At 37.3% G+C, this 14,593-nt stretch overlaps 1 long non-coding RNA gene across 1 annotated transcript; it reads left to right on the top strand.

Moving 5' to 3' along the window:
- Nucleotides 1–11,397: 11,397 nt before the first annotated feature.
- On the top strand, nucleotides 11,398–14,304 carry LOC114822579 (uncharacterized). Its single transcript, XR_011578146.1, has 2 exons — nucleotides 11,398–11,904; nucleotides 13,783–14,304. It is a non-coding gene; the product is annotated as an uncharacterized lncRNA (long non-coding RNA).
- Nucleotides 14,305–14,593: the final 289 nt, after the last annotated feature.

Here is a 14,593-nt window from a genome sequence, read left to right as displayed (position 1 = left end):
TACAGTCTGGAAGTGAATAGGAACACGTCGCTCAGGCGTGACACCCTTAGCATGCTCCCAATCATTATAAAGAAAGCACCAACGTTTCTTCCATGTGCAGTACGCCTTTCTCTTATCAAAGACAACACGCTCTCTCTCACTCCGACATGCACATTCGGCATAACCAGTACATGCTTTCACCGGGCGCATCTTATAACAGTAGCGCCACTGATGGAAGGAAGGCTCACCTAATCCACACTTCATCCAAATAATATAAAACCCGATCAAGGTATCCCAGAAACCAGGGTTGAGTTGCCCCGGTGCATAACCAATAAAAGACAGCATCCGTTGCAACCACGGATGCAAAGGTAAATTTACCCCCAAGGTCACTAATGTCTGGGTATAGAACATAACATGACCAGTGGGCTGCTCAGAAGGCAATTCTTCACAACGCACCAAACGTATTCCTACACTACGGGGGATACTACATGATCGCCTTAGGGCCTCAAGCTGCTTTTCGCTATCTAACAAGTTATTTTCTAAATGGTCCGCTGTGAACTCAGACCGAAATATGGTTATGGCGTCACAAACAACCCCCTCACCCACTCGCATGGAGGAAGAACCAATATTGGCTAAGGTTTGACAATTGTGAGGATCAGAACGAAATATGGGTATGGCGTCACAAACAACCCCTTCACCCACTAGCATGGAGGAAGAACCAATATTGGCTAAGGTTTGACAATTGTGAGGATCATCCAACATTTCTTTCATACCAGACTCTAACAAAGGCCATGAAGACCTTGACATGGCAGGCTCAAACCTAGAGCTAGAGCTAGGGGAGCCCTCATCACTAAGACTTCCAGACTCCGACATCTACAACAAACAGAAACAAACTCTATCACTACATGAAGGATCAAAACATAAGGAAGCTCATAAGGCATGCAGAAAAGCTCAACCAGTTCATTATGTTCTTAACAAAATACATGAACACTCAAACAATTCAACAAGAATGAAAACATCTGATCTAGTGGAGAAGACTACCAACCTGAAGATGGTGCAGCAAAGCAATGCCAGAATCCCTCTCAAGTAAAGAGCACTATGTCTTCAAAAATCACTACAAGATGAGCAAATGAAGGTAAGGTAAAGAATGGAAACTTATCCTTCTTATATATAGTTCAACATGGCTATTGATATTCAAAATTCAATTTCAAACCGTGAGAAAGCCCCACATGGAAAATCTTCAAACTTCTAACACTAGGGAGTTTCAAATTTCAAATGTTTCAGTTCCCCCCTTCAAAAAAAAAAAAAAAAATCCGAAAAAAAAAATTTCGAAAAAAAAAAATCCCGAAGGGGGAACACAGTAGCTTCATCAATGGGATTCAACTATCAATCAAAAAAAAAAAAACTTCGCACTATCTTCATCAAGATAGTGCGAAGCACAATCAATTTATGGTGCCAACAAAAGCTTCATCAATGGAGGACAAATATCAATCTCAAAAGTTTCGCACTATCTTCATCAAGATAGTGTGAAGCAAAATCAATTTATGGTGTCAACAAAAGCTTCATCAATGGAGGACAAATATCAATCTCAAAAGTTTCGCACTATGTTCATCAAGATAGTGTGAAGCAAAATCAATTTATGGTGCCAACAAAAGCTTCATCAATGGAGGACAAATATCAATCTCAAAAGCTTCGCACTATCTTCATCAAGATAGTGTGAAGCAAAATCAATTTATGGTGCCGACAAAAGCTTCATCAATGGAGGACAAATATCAATCTCAAAAGCTTCGCACTATCTTCATCAAGATAGTGTGAAGCAAAATCAATTTATTGTGCCAACAAAAGCTTCACCTATAAAGCTTCAACCTCAAAGCTTTACCTATAAAGCTTCAACATCAAAGCTTCACCTATCAAGGTTCAACCCCAAAGCTTCACCTATAAAGCTTCAAACACAAAGCTTCACCTATAAAGCTTCAACACCAAAGCTTCACCTATAAAGCTTCACCTATCAAGCTTCAACCCCAAAGCTTCACCTATAAAGCTTTAAACACAAAGCTTCACCTATAAAGCTTCAACACCAAAGCTTCACCTATAAAGCTTCAACACCAAAGCTTCACCTATAAAGCTTCAACACCAAAGCTTCACTTATCAAGGTTCAACCCCAAAGCTTCACCTATAAAGCTTCAAACACAAAGCTTCACCTATAAAGCTTCAACACCAAAGCTTCACCTATAAAGCTTCAACCCCAAAGCTTCACCTATAAAGCTTTAAACACAAAGCTTCACCTATAAAGCTTCAACACCAAAGCTTCACCTATAAAGCTTCAACACCAAAGCTTCACCTATCAAGCTTCAACCCCAATGCTTCACCTACAATACAAAATTTCAACACCAAAACATATAAAAGCTTCGCACACTCTTTATCAAGATAGTGCGAAGCTAATTCAAGTTTTGTATCCTAAAAATAGCTTCAACTAGTCACGCTATATACCCAAGCAAAAATCTATAGTCAATAAACCTTACCTATTAAACTATTTTCCAAACACAAAACCTTGTGACAAATAAACAAATTTTGTTCACAAAACCAAGATTCCCTTGAACCTGTACAAAAACACGGGTCAACGCAAACATTTGTTTTGTTCTACACCCACAACATCCCTGTCATAAACAAACAAGCAATTATGTATATGTTTCCAAACATATTATAATAAATCAAACAACAAGCCAAAATCCCAAGTTTAACTAGAAATCCAACCTAAGCAAACTTTTTCCCTCTCTTCCTTTTCCGCCTCCTTTCATCTATCAAATTTATGCAACCTTTGCTCTTCTCCAGTGGAGCTGAATTTTGGACACCCTATAGTTCTTGAGCAGATGAACAACTTTCAAGAAGGAATCGTTTCTGTTTGAGCGACGGAAATTAAAGTGTTGAGGCTCCAAACACGACAGTCGGATTCTCGCAAATTTAAAAGCTGCTGTGATGTTTCGAAGATCTGGAAATATTTAACCATTAGTTCATTCTATATTTTTGATATGTCATGAAAGAGATGATAAGGAACAACTTCAATGAAGAAAGTATGTTGATCTGAACAAGAGAAAATGGAGTTTCGAAGCTCAAAACAAGTCTGACACGTTGACAGAAAAATGATGAACAGTTACTCATCATACCTGAATTTCTGGATTTTTACTGCTCCGATGGATCTCAAATTTGGATATGTTGTAGCTGACAAGGTGAGGAACAACTTCGATGAAGAAAGTATGTTGAGCTGAACAAGAAAAAATGGAGTTTCGAAGCTCACAACAAGTCTGACGGGTTAACAGAAAATTGACGAACAGTTACTCATCATACCTGAATTTCTGGAGTTGTACTACTCCGATGGATCTCAAATTTGGATATGTTGTAGTTCACAAGATAAGGAACAACCTTCATGAAGAAGACTTTGCGATCTGAGCTATAGAGAATGTGTTATATTGCATCGACTCAGGCTGATTAGTGGAAACGAAAAGCAATTCCACCAAAAAAAAAAAAAAGCTCCCATACACCAAAGAAAAGATGAAAAAGAAGAATAACACAAAAAAGGGAGCTGGGTAGGACACAGGTACTCATCAAAAAGAGAGAAAAGCTACTAATTGCACTTGATCTTGTCTAGTCAGTAGCATGCAGCATCAAACATACAAAAGTTGGAAATATTTTTAGATAAGGCATATACGAAGGTTTGACATCAAAACAAGGCTTCGTTACTTTGACAAATTAGTAACAAACAAGACACCTCATTCGGCAACTCTCTTCGCCTGAAGACTTGGGGGACTCCCACCATATGCTACTGCACCTTGATACTCGGAAATCTCACAACGACTCAGTGACTTGGATTTTTCAAGTCTCCAACCGAGAAGTTTTCCTCACTCGGGAAATTAAGGGAATACTACCTCAAACTACATGCTTCACTCACAAAGCTTCAACAATACAAGTTTCAACAAAAGAAAAAATTCAAAGAACTTTCTGAAGAAGGCTTTGGTGTATTTAACACAATATGTTGAAATGAAACAAATATAATTTATTAATATTTCCGATAAGCCACAAATATGTACATATACATGAGTCAAAATAAACAAACAAAAGGGAGCCTTCACAAAGGTTGCTTAGGGGAAGTCTCAGCAGTCGGTAGAGCCCTAGAAAGAGAAAGCACCGGAGGGTGGTTATCCGGAGCCTCAGTACTGGACAAAACCCCAAAAGGAGGAGGCATTGGAGGTTGATCATTTGGAGCTTCATTATGCTGTACAGCCCCAGAAGACGAAGGCAATAAATGCCTTTGGAACAAACCCACAAACCTTTTATGATCAAGTAAAGCCTGACCATCAGATTCCTGCATCTGGTCAAGTTTCCTCTTCATGTTTGTAGCATAGTCATGCGTGAGCCTGCGTAACTGTTTATTCTCATGCTTGAGCCCTCTAATCTCCTGTTTGAGACTTATCACTTCAGCAGCCAATGATTCAACTTGGCGGGTTCTAGCAAATAGGCGTTGGGCCATATTAGACACAGAAGCTGCACACTGAACACTAAGAGCCAGATAATCCTTAACAGCCAACTCATCAGACCGTTTGGAAAGTAGTCTGTTATCTCTGGGAGTGAGAAGGTTCCTGGCCACCACCGCAGCAGTCATATCATTCTTCATCACAGAATCCCCAACGGTAAGATGACCAGTAGAGGATATGAAGGATGGGGGCCATATATTGTCTGGAGAAGGCGTGACTGCCTCTTCTCCAAGGTTCAAGTCAAAACGACGGTCGGAGGGGCCAGACATTTTCAAAGGTGTTGAAGAGAGAAGAGGTCAGACAAATCAAGATCTTAGAAGTGCAAGAAGGGAGCTTCTACTAGTGGAGATTCAAGTGTGTTGTGGAACTTAATGCCAGCCTCTATAAAAATCTGCACTCGACGGAGCTTCAGAAATCAAAGAGGCGTTTGCTTTCTCAAAAGCTGGGCTGCTCAGAGACCACGAGGGCTGATCTCAAAAATCGAAGAAGCGCTTCATTTCTCAAAAGTTGGGCTACTCAGAGACCACAAGGGCAGATCTTAGAAATCGAAGAAGCACCTGCTTTTTCAGCCTCGTCAGCACCTGTCACATGCACACTTAGCTTTGCGGAAATTACGGGCAATCTGTCGAAGATTTCTGGTGAAGTAGAAAGCACGCGAATCTTGCTGTTCAATCACCACTCTCCACACGCACCATCAACTCCTCGGCTACCACATATAACTTTGCCAAAGATCTCTGACAAAGTTTAGGCGCAAGAATTTCGAAGTTCCAGCTACCCTACTATTACCCACAAGGGTAAAGGAACATCACCATTGCTTGACAACTGGAAAGTCCCTATGTGTGTCGACCTCCGTGTTCCGTGGCAAGACAGGCTGGCAATAACGTCCAACCTTTACTCACATTCAAGAAAAGACTCCCAAAATAATTACTTTCTCAAAAACCGAAGCGGCACCGATTTCCAAATCTCGAGAGCCAGATCCCCGACGGGATTGCTTGTTCGAAAACCGAAGATGCACAGCTCTCAGAACTTCGAGAGCCAGATTTCCTTAGATAAAGCTTGTCTGTAATCTTCACACACAACATCAGCTTTCCAGATACCACATACCACTTTTTCAAAGTGCTCTGACAAAGTTAAAAACCGTGAAGGTGGCAGCTCCCACTACATTGCTGTGACCAAGAAAGGTAAAGGAATAGCATTACTACTTGCTATTGAGAAATCCCTATATACGTCGACCTCCCTCCTCCACGAACATCCAAACCTGTAAAAATGCTCAACCCTTTCTCGCATTCGAGAAGGCACCCTCAACATAACCTCTCAAAATACTCAGCTTTATTTCCCCCCGATAATACCTCAGCAAATAAGCCACGCCAAGAACAAGAGTATCTCATATCATCAGGGTCGAAAGCAAGAGTATCCCATATCATGCTTTCTCCCTGTCTTTGTCTTTGTCTTTGTCCTTGTCCACACCTGCAGGACAAGGAGAAAGAGAGCAGTCAGTCGGAACCTGAAATCAAACCTCCAATCTGGAACTGACTGCTTGAGACCGTTGCCTGGTTGCTTACTTAGCATTGCTCTCGAGTACTCATCCTCAACTGCTGTCAAGGTCATAAATTCCACCGGCAAATACCTCATGACAATTGATCAGATATTGTCTTTTTACACTGAAGCTGCCAAGCGTGGATGAGTCACTATGAAAGAATGTTTTGAATGACCATTTAAATGCAAAGGTTGCACACCACTTCTGCCATGCAAAAGATTGAAGCAGAAGGTTCAACGGTGAGCTGAAATAGATCACTACAGCACGACACCTTTCCATACCACATTCACTATTCTGTCAACAACAAAAGTATCTCATATCATCAAGGTCGAACGTACTCTAGATTTAATGGACTTGTTTTGACCCTCAAATTCTTAAGTCGGCCTTATACTCTGGAGGGAACCAGAAAACCCTCCAGCCTAGTTCAAGAATAAGCTTGTGGAAAGTTACTTCTTCAAAAGCAAAAGTATTTCATATCATCTCTTCTCCATTTGCTTCTCCTTATCCTTGATGCTATTTACGACACAAGGAGAAGGAGAACAATCAACAGGAAGCCAAGGTCGAACCTCCGATCCAGGTTGCTTGCTTGGAAATCTGATTGCTTACCTTGTCTGTTACCTCCTTCGACAAATCTCCTAGCTCGGCGACTTGGAGGACTCCTACTATAGGGTTTGTATCGCACTTGACCAAGCCCGAAACTACAAGTAAGCTTCAAGTGAAATTGATACATTACCTTGTGTATCTTCATCGGTTAAAGATACCACCCCTGGATGGAGGAAAAGTACTTCCAGAGAAGATGCCACATCTACATATGAGACAGATAAGGCATGTGAAAATGATACCACACTTCGGTACTTAGAAGTTTCGTGATTACTCAGTGGCTTGGATCTTGCAAGTCCCCAACTGAGGAGCTTCCCTCACTCGGGAACTTAGGGGAGCACTGTTTGTACCATACTTGACCAATCCCGAAACTACTGAGCACCGGTCAACGTTATACCGTCAAAGACCCAGAAGAGCTTCCCTTCAACCAGGAGGCCAATCACAATGCGACACGTGTCAACATCAAAAGCCAATCACAGCGCGACACGTGTCAACATCAGAAGCCAATCACAACACGACACATGTCAATGTCAGAACAAAACTAGAAACTCTCTTCTATAAATAGGCATCATTGTCCCACAATAATCTCTAATGCCATTTTGTACTAAACTATTCACTAGAACTCACAAAAGGAGAGCTTGAACCTATGTATTTGTGTAAACCCTTCACAATTAATGAGAACTCCTCTACTCCGTGGACGTAGCCAATCTGGGTGAACCACGTATATCTTGTGTTTGCTTCTCTGTTTCTATTCATTTACATACTTATCCTCACTAGTGACCGAAGCAACTAAACGAAGGTCACAAAACCTGACACTCTCTGTTGTACCAAAGTCCTCGCTGATTTTGTGCATCAACAAATGATATGACTTTGGTATTGGATTTATTATACCAGCAGTATGCCATATAGACCAATATGTGTGTGTGTGTGTGTGTGTTTTATTTAGATATTTTAGGTATTTTTTACATGCTTGACTCTTCAATTTTAGTGTTATAGAAAATAAATGACTCCTCAGTTTTAGAGTTTAAAAAATAAAGGTTGTTTAGTTTTTTTTCTAACTCTTGCACGACTTCGAGCAGCCTTGATCTCTTAGTTTTCTTCTTCTCTTCAACGCACACCTCCCTGGTTATAAGGGGATCTTATAACCAGAACTATACTTTTGAGTTTTGAGTTTTTTGTTTATGCATTAGTTACTACAATTGAATTTAGACAATTATATTAGTTAGACTTTTGAGTTTGTGAACTTATAACTATTTGGATTATGTTTGCTGACAATTTTTGTTGGCTTATTAAGTTTAGATTTGATTTCTATTTTAATTTTTTAAGTCATGATTATGTTGCCTTATCATCAATTGAAAAATAGTGGCAGCAACTTCTTTTTCTCTTTTCTAGTTTGTTATTTATGGGTCGGTGCATGGTTTGGAGCTGTTGTTTTTGTACCTTACTTGTAAACCACCGGTTGTGCCATTTATTAACCGAACCAGACAATAATTTTGGCTAAACCGATTTTTGGCAACCGCAAGAAGACAGTTGGCTAGTCGTAACTGATTTTCGGTAATTATGTATATATGGGTGGTAGGTGACACAAGTAATTTGGCACGGTTTGCCAACCAAACCTAGCCTTATTAATAAAAATGTTTTATGCCTTTCAGGTTCTATGATAAGTAACACGAAATTACGAAAGTACTATCTTAAGTGTATGTGTTTGTAACTAAATAGAGCATCATGGTGATTAATTTGTGGTGGAGCCTAAATTGAATATTGGTATTTTGAAATCTGTTCACAATTATTTGACGTATGAAGTCACATTAAGCACGTCATAAGGTACTTGGGTTCATAGTCATTATGCAAGCTAAAACTACGTAACAAAAGCTTAGATTCTCACATTACTTGGTTAAGTACATAATAATTGTTAACTTTTGATCCACAATATCGATATGCTAACAATAAGGTAAATGACATATTGATCAAGAATCCAAGATATCTTCTAATTAAAAAGAGAGTAAACTTGTTCAGTTTCAAAAGCAGGGTAAAAGTGACACTTGAGGTATAATTCTGGGGCATTTCAGAAATAAACATAAATGAAATGGCTTATAAGGTAAACTTATTCTTTTATTTTATTTTCCCCTCCAAAACTAAAACTTTTCCACTGTGATGAGAAGCAAATGGCGGCAGGAACCTTCGACAATCCCTATTGCCCCTTCGAATCACCCATTTTCCACCAAATCAACTTCCCCCGTCACCTGCCTCCGCTTCTTCGATATAATTCCGTCAAAGGTGAGTTGTTTTCTTAATCGTAACCAAAACTCCACCACTCAATTTCCCCAAATAAAATAAAAAAAGGAGTGTGCTATCCATACGCTCCATTTTATTTCTCACACACCCCTTGATAATTTCTGTCTGTTGATCTTCTTCAATTCATTCGATCCGACGACCGAAAATTAAAAATGTGTGTGAGAAGTAAAATGGAGTGTGTGGATATCACACCTCTTCAAAAAATTGAAAGTTCTTTCCCTCCTATTTGGTTGCGGAGATATGTTAGCGCTGTAAGTGGATGTCCCAAAACTTCAATGAAATGCTAACTCAGTGAACAACTAGCTCCTTGTTCAGTTTAGCTAAAGTTTCAGTTTTTCAATTCCGGTGCGTCTGAAGTAATAGCAATTATGAAGCACAAATTTTCAATTTTCTTTTGTTTTGTAGCATTTTCTCATAAACCAAACAACCATGTAATGCTCAAATTATGCTATTCAAGCTTTTCCTCGTTGGTATCTAGTTGTGCAAAAATTGTATGTACATAAGGCTATAACAAAAAGTTCCAGACGGAGGAGGAACCCAAGCCAACCTGCACACGGTTGTGTTTACTAGAGATGCTAACATTATCTTTGAGCCATTCAGTAGAATACTCCAAGATGCATTTCTTTGGATCAGGAGGTTTAATAAAATTAGGACAAAATATAGCACAACACCTCCACTTCCATATGAACCATAAGGCTACAGCAAAAACAAGATTCCAAGGTAACCCAAGCTCATGTGGATCATTGCATTTTAAATTTGCCTCCATACAACCAAGGAAGGAATCAAATTGGTTTCAATGAAGATGATGTGGAACATAAATATTTCTCCAGGCCCATATAGCCGCATGACAGCTTGAGAAAACATGCGACATATTTTTCTCTACAGAACTACAAATCAAACAAAAAGTGTTGCTAGACATGTGTTATTTAAAACGTTGCTCATTAGTCAGCAACTTACCATGAGACAAAATCCAAAGAAAGCATTTAACTTTAAGGCAACTTGCTATTCCAAATGAAAGCTCAAGAACAGTCAGCAAATTCCTGGTTAGGAAACTTCATAAGATAGCCACTTTTCACATTGACCTCTCCATTATTGGTGCCACTCCAGATCATTGAGTCATTGCCACCACATGACAAAGCAGCCGGAATACAAAGAATGTTCTATATAACTTGGGGAGGAATCATAACACTTAACTTATCAACATTCCAAGACCCATTCTCAATGATGTCTACAACTTTTAAATTTGGATCAAAACCATGAACTAAAGGCAAAGCATAATTAATCAAGGTATCATTTCCAACCCAAATATCAGACCAGAAATTTGTATTTTGACCATTTCCAATTCTCCATTTCAGGCCTTATGTAAGGTCTCAACACCATGAGTAATATTCCTATAAGAAGAAGAAGCACCTTTCGAGGCTTTAATTTTAAAAAGATTAGCCTCACCATGTTTGAGATATTTTTTCCTACACATATTTGCCCATAGACCATTGTCTTTATTCAGTAACCTCCAACCTGATTTAGCAAGAAGGGCCTTATTCATTTGATTTGCTTTTTTAATGCCAAGACCCCCTTTAATCATAGGACAATAAACTTTGTTCCAACTCACAAGGTGCGGTTTGGCTCAATCATCCACATTACCCCAAAGAAAGTTTCTATTGATTTTATCAAGAGAAACACAAATACTGATAGGAATGCTAGTTGTTTGCATAGTATAAACTGATATAGCAGAACCTGTTAGAGTATGAGTGTGATTCATACGGTTTGGTAATAATCCTTGTTGTCTCAGATTGCTATAAGGAAGTCTTAATATGTTTATGAGAGTTAATTCGAATTTGGTTTGGATTAAAACTCTGTGTTGATAAGCTTAAGAATAGAACTGATATTGATATAAGGAATGCAGTCTTGTATTCCTTGTGGGATTGCTATAGGGTGATTCAGGTCTTGTAGTATAAAACCACAAGCGCCTGCTCTCACAAAGCACGCTCTTATTGTTCGAATTACCTATAACTTGGAGAGCATTGAGTTTTGTAGAGAGGAGAAGGTTGTGTGCAGGTTTTCATGGCTTCTTCATCCATAAAAATGTCTGCAGGTATGTGTTGGTATAATTGTTGCAGTTCTTACACTTATATTACATACATAATTTAAGGATTGTGATTTAGTTTATTAATCCTTGTGTTCTTGGCTAGTGTATTAATCTTTTAAGTCTAGTTTATTCTTACATGTGGTATAAGAGCCAATAGATTTTTTCAATTAAGTTCAATCACTGGTCCTTCAATCTGCAAAACTAATTGCGAATTAAGTTAAAGAACAAGTCTATTTATTGGTTTTATAGAACAATGATAATACGACGTCATTTTAGGAATACTCTTTTGTTTTTCATTTCTGACCCTGGCAACATAAAAGGGAAAACTAGGGATTTATTATGTTTTTAAATTTTTTTTTTACCATTGTCGATCCAAAAGGGGAGAAACTCGTGTTTTTCAATCTGGGAAAGGGTGAACTTATTCTTGCTTGCTTCTTTGGAGATCAATAAAGTGATTTAGCAAAACACATTTATCTTAAACATAATAGTTCTAATTTTGAAAATTATTACTTCCGTAGTGTTCATTATGATGTCTACAAATTGAGGTAATTGTGGTTTCTTAATCCTTTATATGAATAAAGATGTATTCTGATCAACTAATTATGTTGTTAAAACCATTGAATGAAGATCGTGTTATCTTTATGATTCTTCATATTGATATTGACTCATTCCTTGTTCTATTGTTTTCTCTTGTATTATTGAAATCTGAATGGGAATTGTCTTTTTCTGGGAATTGGTGGCAACGAGATTCTAGCCGATAACTTTGGCGATGATTTTGGTTCGGCGCATCTGTAACAATGGCGATTTACTTCACAAATCTGCAATGAGTCGAGGAATCTCAATCGGGTTGACAAATATGGGTCCAGTGATGCATTTGGGTAACTCAGTTCACTATTTTATGCATGATTAATTGTTTTCCTATATGGATGATTATAGTGCGATGAGTTGGAGCATAATGAATTAAGGCTAGTATGCTTGTTTATATATATATATATATATATATATATATTGTGAAGGCATGATTATACGCGAAATCCCTACAGATGCCAACTTGTGATTTACGTGAAATGTCTGGAATCACGATATATTTAATTGTAGGGAGTAGCACTTGCACATCTTATCTTATTGTCAATTCCTGATTTTCAATTGGTTTGATTTATATCAAGTTTGGGTTGGAATGGATTTGACTGCATATCATATGCAAGTCAGCAGGTATTATATAGCAACAAATACAAATGCATATATAAAGTGGATGCCAATTGCTTTGTGATTTATATATAATAGCATATATGAATGAAATATGTATGCATATGGAGATAGCATTAGTGCATAGATGTTGTAATTATGGGCATGCGGTTTTATCTATATCAAATAGAACTTGCATAAGTTTCTCTGCATATTGATGCATGCATACAAGAAAATATATGAACATATGAATGAACATATATATGTGAAATATGTTTTGGGTAGAATTGTTATTGTGCATATATGACGGATCTGTATACATTTGGTGTAATTTGGGTTTTATTTTTGTAATGACCGTATTTTCATTAGTTGACCCAAATTAGATTTTTTGGCGATATAAATTGATCTTAGCTTTAAAATATTGCTTGTATGATTATATAGGTCAAGCTATAAATTTTGAGAATTAGCTTGTGTCATCCATATACAGGGATGATAAACAAATTAGCTTCTGTGAGCTGTTGTCTATATTTTTGTACAACACAAATTGACATTGCTGAATGCATATTGATTTAATTTATGAATTCATAAGAAAGCATGTGCTTATTGTATTGTGAAAATCATGGAGTTTAAGATGCATGCTTATTGTATATGTATATTTGTGATTTCATGATGCATGCTTCTGCTATTATATTTTCGTTGAAATCACAAATAGGGAGGAAGATGAACTTTGAGTTATCCAGAATAAATAATGGTCTTGATTATCTCGTTTTAATTAAGACATATTGTTGTGATATATATCTAGACATTATCAAAATTTGGTTGATCTTGCTTGATGGATATTGAACTAGTTAGGATCAAATTGAATGCAAAAATATTTTGCTTGCTATTCTGATTTTGATTGTTGTTGAAATTGGTAATTTTGGGTTGATGTGAGATAAGTTTTTTTTTCCGAATGGATTGTGACTATCTTTTAATACATGGACTGTGACTATCTTTTAATACATGGACTGTTTGCATAATGGTTTAGATGTATATGACTAAATTGAGATTATGCAATTGGTGAGGAATCGGGAACCAATTGGTTCATATCTCCGGTTTCTTTATTGGTTGTGCAGTACATTCTGTTTATGCTTAAGTGGGAGAATCTTATGTTTGAATGTAAGCATAAGGCTAAGAGTATTTAGGCCGGCTATTATAATTCATATGGATGCTTAAAAGCCAGTTTATGGTTTTATTGAAGCAATTGGTTGAATTATTTGTGTTACTTAATTAGTTTAAGTAATGAGAAGGATCCTATTATGTTAGCATTCAAATGGAAACAAATTTGGTTTCCATATGGATTCTGATTAGTCATTCATTGTATTGGAATGATTTTTAGTTAATATAGTTGCTATTAACCTGTACTTAACTTTTGTGTTAAATATGGCCTAGTTAAGTGGGAGCAAATTGGTTTGGTTTTGCTATATTGGTTTACATAATTACAAAGTGCAAATTAAGTATGTTGTGACTTTTGAGTTAATTCTGCGATGTAATAGAAAAGATTCTTAACTTCAATACTTTAAAATGCATAGGTAAGTTGTATGTGAGGTTAAGCTTTTGTCATCCAAAAGATTTAGTGATCACTTATATGAATATGGGGCTGTAGTTTGTTATAGAGCTTGTATGGTTGCTCTTAAGGGGAAGGAAAAAGTGAAAGAAGGTGCCATCATTGTGGAACATTTGGCCACTGATTTCATGATTGTTGATCCTTTAACCAAAGCCTTTCCAAATGGAGTTTTCAAAGCTCATATTGCTCGAACAGGAGTGGTGGATGCTCTTGATAAGTGGGAGTAATTATATCTGTTATCAAGAGCTTATGGAAGCCTGTTGTGGAATGCTTTACAAGTGGGAGTATGTTGCACAAGGTTTTCTGGAAGCTAAGTGTTCTAGTTTAGAACTTTATGCTTTATAGTTAGTTTTATGCTTTGTAGCTAGATTTTGTTTATGTTATCTAGTTAGTTGATGTTTTCATATAGTTCAACCTTTCCAGATAAATCTGTGATCAATTGTTCAATGAAAACAGTTTGATAATTCAATAAAGGCTCTTGAGTTAATATTTTCGAATTTTGATAAAGCTGTTAGTGAATTATAATATTTTGGTTTATATTTTGGGCTTTATGAGTGGGAGTAAACTTTTGGTTTGCTCATGAGCTATGAAATGTTACTGCAAGCATGAATTGGACTTTGTGATTTATAAGATGAATCTGTACATTGTATTGCAGAGGAGATTATGAATTCATTGTCTAATATGTGTGAGTAGTATCATGTTAATATTGGAGACATATGTGTAACGCTTGTGTGATCACCTTTATATTGAATTTGAGATGATAATTTACTGTTATG

Source organism: Malus domestica, chromosome 17 (genome assembly GCF_042453785.1).
Source record: "Malus domestica chromosome 17, GDT2T_hap1".
NCBI lineage: Eukaryota > Viridiplantae > Streptophyta > Magnoliopsida > Rosales > Rosaceae > Malus > Malus domestica.
The sequence above is the reverse complement of the archived record's forward strand: the minus strand, read 5'-3'. Positions and strand labels throughout refer to the sequence as shown.